This window comes from Nyctereutes procyonoides, unplaced genomic scaffold, assembly GCF_905146905.1.
Source record: "Nyctereutes procyonoides isolate TBG_1078 unplaced genomic scaffold, NYPRO_anot_genome, whole genome shotgun sequence".
Classification (NCBI taxonomy): domain Eukaryota; kingdom Metazoa; phylum Chordata; class Mammalia; order Carnivora; family Canidae; genus Nyctereutes; species Nyctereutes procyonoides.
In genome coordinates this window covers 164,196-176,006 of record NW_026575096.1, presented here as the reverse complement: position 1 = coordinate 176,006, position 11,811 = coordinate 164,196, and positions in this window count along the sequence as shown.

Sequence of the window (11,811 nt, the reverse complement as noted above, 5' to 3'; positions counted from 1 at the left end):
ATGGCCTTCATGAAATCTAAGAACTAGAGGTAACTTATGAGGCCAGTATTACCCAGACACCAAATCCAGATAAAGACACCACTAAAAAATAGAACTACAGGCCAACATCCCTCATGAATATAGATACAAAACCCTCAACAAACTGAATCCAACAATACATTCAAAAATCATGCACCACAATCAATTGGGATTTTTTTCCAGGAAAAGGGGGATTTAATATTCACAAAACAATCAACATGATATGTCACATCAATAAGAAAAAGGATAAAAACCATATGATCATTTCAATAGATGCAGAAAAAAAGCATTTGACAAAGTGTAACATCCGTTCATGATAAAAAAAAATTCTCTGCAAAGTAGGTCTAGAGGGACCATATCTCAACATAATAAAGGACTTACATGAAAAACCCACAGGTAATATGATCTTCAATAGCGAAAAACTGAGCACTTTTCCCCTAAGGTCAGAAGCAAGACAAGATGTCCACTCTCACCGCTTGTATTCAACATAGTACTGAGGTCCCAGCCACAGCAATCAGACAACAAAAAGAAATGAAAACCACTGAAATTGGTAAGGAAGAGGTAAAACTATTTGCAGATGACATGATACAATATATTTAAAAACCCAAAGACTCCACAAAAAACTGCTAGAATTGATAAATGAACTCAGTAAAGTCAGAGGATACAATATCAAGGTACAGAAATCTGTGGCATTCCTATATACTAATAATGAAGCAGCAAAAGTAAAATTAAGAGGTGCCTGGGTGGCTCAGTCAGTTAAATAATCTCAGCTCAGGTCTTGATCTCAGGTCCATGAGTTCAAGCCCTACATTAGGTTCAGTGTGGAGACTAATGAAAAAAAACTGATATTAAGAAAACAATCCCATTTACAGTTGCACCAAAAGAATAAGATATCTAGGAATTCACTTACAAAAGAGGTGAAAAACCTATACTCTGAAAACTAAAAAACAGTGATGAAAGATATCCAAGGTGATACAAAGAAATGGAAAGATATCCCATGCTTATGGATTAGGAGAACAAATATTATAAAAATGTTTACAGTACCCAAAACAATCTATACATTTAATGCAATTCCTGTCAAAATACCAATAGCACTTTTCACAGATCTAGAACAAACAATCCAAAAGTTTGTATGGAACTACAAAGGACCCCGAATAGTCAAAGCAACCTTGAGAAAGAAAAAGCAAAACTAGATATTTCACAAGCCCACATTTCAAGTTATATTACAAAGGCATATTAATTAAAACAGTATAGTACTGACATAAATACAGACACACAAATCAATGAAACAGAAGAGAAAACCCAGAAATAATGCCACAATTATACGGTCAATTAATCTTCAACAAAGGAGAGATGAATACACAATGGGAAAAAGTCTCTTTGACAAATGGTGTGGGGAAAACTGGATAGCCACAGCCAATGAATGAAACTGGATTGTTTTCTTTTATGATATACAAAAAAATAAACTCAAAATGGATTAAAGACCTAAATGTGAGACCTGAAACCATAAAAATCCTTGAAGAGAGCACAGGCAATAATCTCTCTACATTGGCCGTAGAACGTTTTGCTAGATATGTCTCCTGAGACAAAGGAAATAAAAGCAAAAATAGATTATTGGGACAACATCAAAATAGTAGAAATGGAAAATAGTGGACAGGAAATGGAAATCAAGAGTTTGATTTGAGACATACCAAGTTACAAGGGCCTATCCGACAACAAAGTGAAGGTGTTGAGCACACAAACTCAACACGATGCCCAATAAAATGGAGATAAGAGTCTCAAACTGGAGTGTGAGTGTGTTGGAGGGTGAGAGAGAGAGAGAGGGTGGGAGAGAAAGAGACAGAAGGGGGAGATGGGGGAAACATGTCTGACGGGTTATTACATATTATGTAAGATAACGTATATAATAGAGTCACTGCTGTTCAATTAAATTTAAAGTAGCAGGACCAAGGCAAAACTGACAAGAAATTGACTATAGCAGGCAGATTCCTTTTAGTGAATCACATCTCTTCCACTTGAGGCCAGGCATTTGGCGTGGTATTGGGCCCCTCTGAAACTCCTTGGCATAAGCAAATCAGAAATTCCATCTGCTTGGCTAAACACTGACTTCAAGTTTGGGTCAAGTCCAATTTTGGCTGTGAATAAAGATGAGCTTCAAGGAAAAAGTTTTTTCCTGATCTCCCATGAAAGTGATCAGAAAAGAGGTAGTCTTTAGAGGAAAGCTTGAATTAAGATGAAGCTGACCCTGTAGAAAGTGAAGTACAGAAATAGAAACAAACTAAGTACTCGGGCTGGTCTCTGATCAACTATCAACTGAAGACAGGGTATCTCTGAACTTCTAATTTAAGAAAACCGATAAGCATCTTAACTCAAGCAGATGTCTCTGTTGTTTTTATTGATTTTAATAAGCATGTGAGACCAAAAATAGAAATAAAGTTAAAAAGGAAGGAAGGAAGGCAGAGAAGGAAGTGGAAAGGATGGGGAAAAAAAAGCTTCAGTCCGAGTAGCACAATTGAAAAATGAACCAGAGAAATGTATTCGTTCTCTCCCTTAAAGGCGCTTTTGCAGACATTTTCTTGCAAAATCTATGAATATTACCAGATTTAGAATAAGACTGAATCTTGAGAGATTTGGGCCTCTCGGGTGGGTGAGATACCAAAAAGGACGTTACTTCTGTCCATTTTTCAAATGGAAATTGACCAATGAAAGTTGGGTGCCCGGTCAATGTTACAGTGTCGTACTGTTCGCAGGTACCACAGTTAGAGAATACTCTTGCTTTGGAAATTTGCTTCCCCGAGGCACTCTGGAAAGAATAATCCAGGAATCCTGATGCTTCTGAGAACCCCACAGCCCACTTGAGGGATGTGCAACATTGAGTTCTTAAATCTCTGTAAAAAAAAAATAAATAAGGATTTTATTGTATGTGTGTGTGAGTGTGAGTGTGTGTGTTTTAGAGCAGCGTACCCAACTGCTATTTTCAAGAGATCAAGAATAGTACCATTTAAAGTATTTTGAAAATGCATTTTCAACCAAAACCTAACAACTGGCATTTCCTAGGGCCTGGGTTTTTAAGAAATACTCTGAACCAAATGAAACCATTTCAATTAGCATGGCATTAATTCTGCCTTAAAGGAATGGGGAAGGGGATTGCAGGGCTCCTTTCCCCTTGATTCTCTGAGCTATTCACCTGGACTTGGCCTGAGTGCTTGGCAGATGCAGGGGGAGTAATTGAGGATCATGTTTATCCTTTCTGTTGACATCTGGAAAAAACCCCAGGCAAAAGTCAGCAGCTGTTAATTCAAATAAGTATAGCTCCTTTGACAATGCAGTTGAACATCTTTCTTTTTTAAAGATGCAAAGCCTCTTTCTAATCCATCATGTTTTTACCACATCTAAGCGCTGCCACATAACTTACATGTTGGGAGGCTGTTGAAGTATCATTGTAAGTACTTCCTGCATTTCTAATAAAGATGTAGTCATCAAAGAATAATATTTTTCAACAGCCCAATTTTGGTAGCTTCACACATACCAGAAACACCTGCCAACTACCTCCACAGACACCTTGCTTCCTAACACTGTATAGTTTAAATATTCATATGAATTATCCATGAAGTATTCCTAATTGATATTTGTTATTCAGATGAACTGCAAAGCTATAGATCTTCCCATCCCTAGAAAGCATGTAGTCTGGTGTATACAAGATTAGAATCAAATTCAATTATCTTATTTATTTATTTATTTATTTATTTATTTATTTAATTTATTGTTATTTAGTTCATTTTGGCAAGCGATGTTCATTTGTATTTGTGACTGGCAACCTACAGCTTTTGTCTCCTAAAAAGGCAAAAAAGGTGCTAGCCACTAAGGCTGTCAGAACCACACTCAAAGTGCTTTTGACAAAGTTCTTGCATCTCCGCTGCCTGCTGTGTCAAAGAGCAGAGTCAAAGGAGAGAGAGAAAAAGAGAGACAGAGAGAGGATAAAATATAGATGAATTAATTACCACGGTCGCTACTCAATTGCATTTGAGTAGTTCTACTCTATGAGCACCATTCAAAACATTATTTCAAGTCATAATTCCTTTGTCTTAAAAGCTTGTATTTCATTCATTTTTAATAAAAATATCATTGTTTTTAACCTTCTACTTTTTGTTTTTGTTTTGGTCAAACACAAACCGCTTCCATGGTATGGATGGTGTTGCAAAACTTGATCATCTGCCTTCACTTCAAGGTTTGTACGTGCAGCAAATGGAGGCATGCGCTCGGCACACCGGTGAACTCTCTGATGTCATAATTAAACATGCTTGCCCGAGATTCCTTGAGACACTCCAGATTGGTAAACCCAGTCCCAGGAAAAAAAGTTTACTATAGTACCATCACTAAACCCCAAATCACAACTGAGAAAGCTATCCAAGGCTTCCTAGAAGCTCCATGCATTCCTCTAGTGTAAATATTCACTCATCATATGTGTGTGTATGTGTACATACATGTGTGTATATATATTTTCCTAATTTCTGAATTTTAAGTCATCTTTATTTTATTTTATTAATTATTTTTAATTATTTTTTATTTTTTTAAGTCACCTTTAAACGTTCCTAACTAATGTTCTTACAGGCAAGAAACTAAACGTGTTTCCTCTTCACTGCCATTTTGTCACCGCTGGGTATCTTTTTGTTGTAAAGTAGATTTTTAATTTTTTTTATTTATGATAGTCACAGAGAGAGAGAGAGACAGAGAGGCAGAGACACAGGCAGAGAGAGAAGCAGGCTCCATGCACCAGGAGCCCGACGTGGGACTCGATCCTGGGTCTCCAGGATCGCGCCCTGGGCCAAAGGCAGGCGCCAAGCCACTGCACCACCCAGGGATCCCTAAAGTAGATTTTTAAAAGGCACTAATGATACCCAATAGTCTCTCACACCACCTTAAAGTCATTTTTCCATAAACAGAAGAAAATGCTTTGGAGGGGAGAAAACAGCACCACCACAGAATCATGGTTTGACACTGATTCTGTTGAATTTATAAAATTGCCAAAGCTTATAGTTAGGAGTCCTTGGATCCCTAAAGGAACCCTCGTTAACCTGAATGATGACACAGGCATAGCAGTGGACATTGTAATGCAGCCCTTTGCCATGTTCTCATCATTGCTGAAGGTAGAGCGACTGCATTCTGACATGGAATAAAAGAAAACAAAATGGAATCTGAATTCCAAGTGAAGAAAAATAGTAGAACATTATGATAACAAGGGTTCAGTTATAAAGTTCATGTGAGCAAAACAAAATACATTATATGGTCTCATTCATTTGGGGAATATAAAAAATAGTGAAAGGGAATAAAGGGGAAAGGAGAAAAATGAGTGGGAAATATCAGAAAGGGAGACAGAACATGAGAGACTCCTAACTCTGGGAAACGAACAAGGGGTGGTGGGAAGGGAGGTGGGCGGGGGGTGGGGGTGACTGGGTGATGGGCACTGAGGGGGGCACTTGATGGGATGAGCACTGGGTGTTATTCTATATGTTGGCAATTGAACACCAATAAAAAATTTAAAAATACCCTATATTAATTTAAATGCAAATTCATATTAGAAAAATGATAGTTAATTTTAGGGTACAATTGGCAGTAATGAAAGATGTTTCTTCGTAAGAGATGTCATGAAAAAATGTACTTGAAAGACATTGATACTGAAGCATAATTAGCAAATTAGTTTGACTTATTTTGTTTTATTTCTGCAAAAATATTAACATTATAGTTTAGGGTATATTTGCCATAGTATCTATTTTTATAAGGTTTCGTTTATATATTCATGAGACAGAGAGAGGCCTAGAGACATAGGCAGAGGGAAAAGCAGGCTCCTTATGGGGAGCCTGAGGCAGGACTCAACACCAGGATCCCAGGATCATGCCCTGAGCTGAAGGCAAATGCTCAACCACTGAGCCACCCAGGGGACCCCAAAATACCTATTTTTAAAACAAAATGATACATCTTCATTTTCTCTATTCCACAAAGGTTATTATTTTTTTAGAGGATTTGAACAACAGAGCTATAGGTTTTGATTTAGATTTGACATATTTAGAGGATGTCATCTTCAATTCCTAGAGGGAAGTATCATGTGATGAACAGGACTAGGAACCTGGAATCTTAAACTTGGTGTTGGCAAGGCCTGGGATGAGTAATGTACTTGCCTTTAGAAGTTTCCTCCATCTCAGGTAAAACCAGGATAGCTACATATTTTGACTTTAATGCAATGCTTCTTTTAATGAGCAAATAATCTTAAGAGATAAGTATATTACACCCGCAAATGTGGCAAATAATGAATCCGTATTTAGAAATACTTTCTACATCACCCATCATTAACCACAAAAAGATATTTGAGACTGCTTCTAATATTAATATATAAAAAAAACAGATGCAGTAATTTTTAATGATTTAACTCTGAAATCAGACTGCTTAAATTCAAATACCATCTCTGACAATTATTGTATAGTGATCCTGGACAAATTACTTAACTTTTCTGCACTTTCATTTCCTTATATGAAAATAATCTATCTCCCTCAAAATTTTTTTGATAAAAACAATTATTATAAATATGTGAAAGGACTTAGAACAGTGCCCAGCTTGTATGAAAAAACTAGGTAGAAATTTTAGCTGTGATTGTCATTGCACTAATGCAAATAGAACAAGGTAGTTTATACCAGAATATAAACTTAAGCAATCAGGCAATCAAAATGAAAAAAACAAAAATTTGAAGAGCAAAAGAATTAAGATTTTATGTTTGTCTTTACTCAAAAAAAAATTGCAAACTTCTATTATTTTCATTATGCTTGTGTCTTCTATAAATGCTCTTAAATCCATCAAATCATATCGTTTCATGCTTTCTCTACTGTTTGATTTCAATCAAGGTCCCTCCCTTGGAAAATTTTAAAATAAAATGAATTGCTAAGAAGCTTAGTCATTATTATCTAAATGGTTCCTATGTCCCAGAAGGGTTGCCAAGGGAAGACCAATGACAATTAAACTATCTGATGCTTAGAACTTCAAGAGCTAGAGCAATATCAACAGCTTTATTTTTATAAACTGTACGGAGTCTTGCTTAAAAGATTTTTGTTGGGACTGCAAAATTGAGCTATATACCAATTGGAGGATAAATATAAATACTGAATCTGATATTCAGATAGGCATATGGGTATTAGGATATGATAGTATATATTATATATATAGGATATATATTATCTGAGATCATGTGTCTAAAGAAGTATCAATTTTTAAAGTTAAAAATTCAGTCCCAGAAAAAGCATATTTAGACATTTGAAACTTAACTTCCACAGAGTACCTTTCAGAGGTTTGCTTTATATTTATATTATATATATTACATTTATATATTTTTTTTCTTTGAGAGAGGGAGAGAGAGGAGGGGGCGATGGAGGGAGAGGGAGAGAGAGAATCTTAGGCAGGCTCAGAGCCCGAGGCAGGGCTCCATCTCACAACCCTGAGATCATGACCTGGGTGGAAACCAAGAGTTGGACACTTAGCTGATTGAGCTCCCCAAGCACCTTAGAGTTTTGCTTTATATTATAACCACAGAGCTACACATGTTTTTATTCATTTAGTAGGACTTCTCTGGCCAACTCTCCTCAGTATGCTTATGAATTTTGTGTGATTATTATTTTGTGACCAGAGCTTACGTCTTCAAGAATGGAAATATATGACCAACTTTTGTTATTTCTTAAAAATGAGGTTTAAAAAACCTTTTTAAAAGCGATTTCTCAAGCATCTTAGCATTTACTTTAAATTCAAATTATATTTTTATGCTTACATCTGTATTGGAATTAGAATGTTGTAGTTATTTGTTTGGACAACTTTAAAAGTCAGAATTTTATTGACCCATTTATTAAGCATTTCCTTAGTTATAAAAATTGTGTCTTTTTTTTCTTTTTGGAATAAATATGTTTACCACATCTGAATAGAGAACAGCTGTTTATTTTTCTTAAGTTTTCATTTATAATCATCACTATGTCTATTTTCACTAATCACTTAGTACCAAGAAAATATATACCCACATCTTTCTACTCCCAGTTAATTTGCTCCAAAGGGATGTACCATGTGTTGAAAGTCCACCTGGTGTTCTGGAGACAGAATTTCCCTAAAAGACACAATGCCAGATGTACAACAATATGACCTCTACAGTATAAACTATCAAGGGATACCAAACTCAAATACACTGAAACCATAAGCAGGAGCCTGACTTTATTGGAAAAACATTCTTCTTAATCATACTAGCTATCTCCTCCTTTTTTTTTACAGAATTCAGTTTCAACATTATCTTCTAGCGCATAGTCACAATATAAGTACCCCAAAACTTAGATTAATATCCTGCCTCTCATTTGAGTAACTCGAAAACCTTTTACATTTATAATTATTTCATGTCTTAATAAATTTTATTCTGAAGAAACTATTTTTCTCAGGGACAACATAGTAGATAGGTTACTCTTAACAAACCTAAACGTATATTGTTTATAACCTATATCGTCTTTGTCATACTTTTAAATCTATTTACCTTAAACTAATCAGATATTAAAATTTCTGATGCAAAATGTAATCATGGGAGTAAAAGCATATTTACACCTAAAAAGTTGGACAAGAATGTTCATAGCAGCATTATTCATAAGAGCAAAAAAGTAGAAGCTACCCAAACATCTAACAACTGGATGAATGAAAAAATGTGGTATATTGGTACAAAAAGGAATTGATACATGCAACAAAATGGGTGAACATTGAGAATATTTTGCTCCATTAAAGCAGTCAGTAATAGAAGACCATTTTCTGTAGGATTCTCTTTATATGAAATGTCCAAAATAAGCAAATTGATAGAAATACATAATAGTGTTTGCCTAGGGGTGGCCTTGAAAGTAAGGTTACTAAATGGGGAACTGTAGCTAATAGGTATGGATTATGGATTGGTTTTTTGGGTTCTTTTTTTCTGTTTTTTTTTTTTGGGGGGGGGATGTCCCAAAATTGAATGTGGTGATGGTTGCCTAAGTCTGTGAATATACTAAAAAACATCAAATTATATAACTTAAATTGGTGAATTGTATTATATATAGATCATGGTGTCAACAAAACTTATTTATAAAAGTAATAGCAAACTTCCGCAGCACTTCTGCTATATTTTCAGCCTGTTGTCACTCCTTTTGGAGGACATTCTTTCAATATGAAGCTTTCTAACCAAGTATCCAAATTTAATGATCCTCTGACCCTTTCTCCATTAAAGATGACTCAAAGGGATGAAGGCATTTGCTCATGATTACAGTTAGGTAGCAATAACTTAAATAAAAATATTCCCTCCCCTCATCAGACTTTTGCCAATACCCAGGGGATTTCTTGTTTGTTTCTTATGAAATGGATTTCCACCTTTTGTAATTATCTCGGACAATCCTTTTATATTATGACCAGCATCTTTCTAAAATATGTATTACTTATTTTTTCCAATACTTTGTCTCAATATATAAACTAACGTCTTATTCCTTGGCCATTTTTTTTTTGTTTTTTGTTTTTTTGTTTTTTTAAGAGTAGAATAGTCTCACTCTCTGTGTTGGAGTTAGGTGTTGAACGTTCAAAACACAACCATTTAAAACATTTAGATAACTTTAAAATTTTAATATCTTTATAAAAATTGAAGAATGAGTAGAAAATACTTAATGAATGCATATAACAATTTTTTATTTCTTTCTTTGCTTCCTTAGGAGTGGTACTTCAGTCACTGGTACTTAAAAACATATTTCCAGATGTCAATTGGAAAATAATAATTTGGGCAGCCTGGGTGGCTCAGCAGTTTAGCGCTGCCTTCAGCCCAGGGCAAGATCCTGGAGACCTGGAATAGAGTCCTATGTCAAACTCCCTGCATGGAGCCTGCTTCTCCCTCTGCCTGCTTCTCCCTCTGCCTGTATCTCTGCCTCTCTCTCTATCTGTTTCTCAAATAAATAAATAAAATATTTAAAGAAAAAGGAAAGTAATAATTTATGTCATTTTCAGTAATCCTATGGTGGGTAGTTATAGTTACATCTGATATTTGGATCAATGAAAACAATTCCTCCAAGGTCACCCTCTTGACTTCATAATCAAAGTTCCAAAACATGATACCTATATGGGAATTCACAGATCTCTCACTGGTGACATTCTGATGAATTATCCATTGAAAGATGGGATCAGTTCCCCACCTCTAGGGAACTCTAGGTTTTCATTTTCTTCTTTAATTCTTCTGGGAATAGCTCTCTTTCTGTATATTCCATCCTTTTGTTTTAATCACCCTCTCTTGTTTTCCTCTCACCCATTTCCTGAACAATCTCCTTTAGTACCCTGTCTTCGCATGTGAACAATTCATGTTAGCTTTTCCTTAGAGGGTGTCACATTTTCTCTCTGAAATATTGAGGACCAACTGTATTCCACATTTAGAAATAAAATAACCGAGACATAAAGATCACTAACAAAATTATCATGGTTAACATTAACTCTAAACATAGAGTCCAGTTCTTATTTGAGATCTACCATGGACTTCCAAGTTATACTGATCAATACACACTTAAAAACCAGGCTCAGATTTCACCAAATCAGACAGAAACACTGAAAAGCAACTGAATGGACTACTATAGTATTTAAAATCTATGATTGTATGTCATGTAAAATATTTTTTCCATTAAGCCTACTTGTGGTTAGGGTGCACACATTTTAACATTTATTGAAGGGTGCCCACTAACCCAGGTACATTTTGCAAAATCATCTCAAGTAGAAGATAGAGCTTCTTCCCTTGATGTCACAGTATGTTATCCATAATGGCACCTAGCATTTTTCTGCCTCATATCTTCATATTCAGATCTATGTCTGAATCTTCTTTTTTTTCCACAAATGGCAATAGGCAATTCATTTTCACCCAGTAAAACTCAGTATTTGTTGCAGGAAGATATGTTCCTATCTTCTTTATGGGGTTGTTGCAGAGCTGTGACATAGGTTTCAAAGTGGTCATTAGTTTCTGAGCTATGAGCACCTGAACTATTTTCCTTTTTAACTAAACTAGATAAGAATAATTGTTATTGTCAGAATTAGGAGAGAAACACTCTCCTTGCAGTCTTTAGATGAAACCCAATTACTATAGAGGGCATATTTCAAAAGTCCATAAATTACTACATGCTACCATTTTTCAATGCTTTCCTAATCAAACATGTACTTTAGAGACCGCATTGAACAAAAAAGATCCATGGATTTCTCTTAAATAATAGACTGCAAGCATCACAAGTGAAAAGTGAACAACTGCTGATAGATCCACAATTTAAATGAAATCCAGATCCCTGAAGAACTCAGAAATCCATGAGAAAAAAAAATAATTTTGTCAACATAATACTAGCCTTTCCCTAAAGACACATTTTTGCTTTACGAAGTTCACGGACATTTCATACAGTGAAAGATGAGACTTTGTAAGGGCCTGACTACCGGCATAGAAAAAGCAAATACATATTTAAAGCAAATAATTTAATGCATCCCATTTTTAATAATTTATTCACAGCGATATATTTAAAAGAATATAAAGTGAAGAATTTAAGTGAAGAATTATTAGCTTACTCTAATTCTTGCAAACAAATTTGGTTAAAGTAGAGGAAGGAGGTATTACATTGATTAATGGACTGAACTCTGTTATCAAACCTACATTTTAATTCATGCCCTACTACCTATGAACTCTGAGACAGTGGACAATTTGGGCAACCTCTTTCTGTTATAGTTTTCTCATATGAAAAATAGAGCAAATAATTG